Genomic DNA, 2,574 nt, shown 5'->3' with positions numbered 1-2,574 from the left:
TCAGAAAATGTGTATTTTCAAGTTTCCCCTAGATCACTACTTCTCAGAGTTTAATATACATATGAACAACCTGGGGATCTTGTCAAAATGCAGATCTGGATTCAGTAAATCTGAAACTGGGCCTGAGATCCTGGTTTCTAATGAGCTCCCAGGTCATGCTGACGTTGATGTTGATGCTGTGGGTCCCTGCACCACACTTCGAGTAGCAAGGCTCTAGAAATTATCTTGAGAAAGACGTGGAGAGAGATGAAGATGAAGTAGCTGCAGACAGAGAAAAGAAGAAGTGACAGAGAAATCATTTTTTGGCTCCATAAAAAATTTATAATTCCATACACATACCCGCTTTAAAACACATTCACATTCCTTCCTAAGTAAGCTGAATTGATTGAAGGCAAAGCCAGTAGTGCAAAATTAAAGCCTATCCTCTGGTATGTACAAAAGCTGATGTTGCAATCACAAATTTTCTCTGGAATTAGTGAAAAAACAAACTCATCAACTGATTACGAGAAAGTAAAGGTCTCTATAAAAAGAAGATGACTTAATGACCAGTCAATAACATATATACTTTTTAAAGAATGAAATACTTTATGATTAAGCATCATTGCCTTGAAGGTAGTGGTTGTAGAGATAAATTTCCCCCAGGTAAAAGCAACTCCTGGTAAATAGTTTATTTACTAGGGAAAGGGCCAAAAGGAAAGAGAGTTTCCTTTGTTAAATAATGGAGCTCTGACCTAAAGCCAGATGGGTTGGTATAAAACAAAGGGCTTTTGTAGAGGACTCCTTCCAAATATTTACAATAACTTAAGAAAAATGTACAATTTTTAAATATAATTTCAGGGTAATATCCAGAGGCTAATATCGTTTTTATCTTTATTATTTCATTATAGTTAAAATAGAATGTTGAAATTAATGACTTGTTAAAATAATATACGTGATGTTTCTACTATGCTGCTTAAACATTCTAATGGTATACTATAAAATGGTAAATATCTTATATTATATCGTACCACATTATAGTTCATTATCCTATTAAATTTTTTGAGAGTCACACTTTAAATAAGATTTATGGAATCTCTATATTTCTAAAGGGTGGTCACAATTTTGTTTCACTTGAATAGGATATTTAGTCATTGCTCATATATCTAAATACTCTACTTCTCTCAACCAGATGTAATATAGTAATCTGGTTCACAACATGACCCCAAATTTTCTGAAAATTCCTATGGCCAAGCCTTATATTAAATATTTTCAGGTTTGTATTAGATAGGACATAATTATTACTTTTATTACTGATATAAATCTATCTAGATGAAAGTAATGTGCTAAATATATATTTACCTCTCGCTTCATGCTTTCTGAATACATTAACCCATCGAATATGTTAATGTTTAGACTAAGACTTCCTCTCTTTAAAGAATGCTAAAATAATTATTTTGTTAGCAGTTACTAAAATAGTCAAGGTAGGTAGATAACCCATTTTCATGGCAGTTGGTTTGATTTCTTATATGTCATCATGATGAGATGATAAATTACCTGGAATTTTGCATGGACTTAAAGCACAATTTAAAAAGAAGTCAATGCAATTATTGTTTGCTTATTGTTCAGTATTTTTTCAAAGTTTGGATTTACTTGTATGCTAACAAATCATATTGTGTTATGATTGTGTTTTTAATGTAATTTGTGAAAAATACTGAAAAATTTACAGATAAAATAAAAATCAAGTCTGTAAATTTTGAGTACTTTTAGAGATAAAATTTTGCTACATTTTCAAAGAATCACAAATTTCATCAGATTGAGTTCTAAATCCAAAACAATAATAATGACGATGACAATAAGATGATGTAAGACGATGGTCTAATTTTTTGAAAGTACGTTAAATTGTCAACTACCTGAAAATCACATTCTGTTTTAAGACAAGAGAATGTATCTTGTAACCTGTCTGGGCCCTCTGCCAAGCATTATAATTGAGAATCCTTATATAGAAGTTTGCATTTAATTTAAGATTAAAGGATTTTTTTGGAAAGATTTTTAATGCTATATAAAGTTTTCTGAGAATGAAATAAAAGATGTCAAAGGGTATATCTCAAGTATTATATTAAAACATCGAAAATTGAAAGCCAAAAACCAGCCTTTACTGACTAATTCATTTGATGTAGATTTGAGCTCTTTGCACTTTGAAGTATTCACACCCTTGCCAGGACTTCAACATTAATGAATTTACTTCTCCAACCTTTGACTTTGGGCTGGGTCACATCATTTGCCTTGGCCAACAGAAAGAGGCAGAAGTGTTGATGCGCCATTTACAAATCTAGGCTTCTAGGAGCCTTGCATAATTTTTGTTGTCCTCTTATCTAGCTGCTACTTCTTAGATCATGAGACGAATCTGCCCCAGCTAGGGTGCTGGGCCATGGAGAATGAGAGATGTATGCAGCAGAGCCAGCATAGACCTGCAGTGAGAAGCAGAGCTACCCGAACCACCTCAGCCAAGATCAGCCAAGCCCCAGCCTACCCAACCCACAGATCTGTGAGAATAAATGGTTATTGTTTAGAGCCACTGAGTTTTATAGTAGTTTA

Source organism: Pteropus vampyrus, unplaced genomic scaffold (assembly GCF_000151845.1).
Source record: "Pteropus vampyrus isolate Shadow unplaced genomic scaffold, Pvam_2.0 Scaffold206, whole genome shotgun sequence".
NCBI classification, from domain to species: Eukaryota; Metazoa; Chordata; class Mammalia; order Chiroptera; family Pteropodidae; genus Pteropus; species Pteropus vampyrus.
This window is presented reverse-complemented; position numbering follows the sequence as displayed.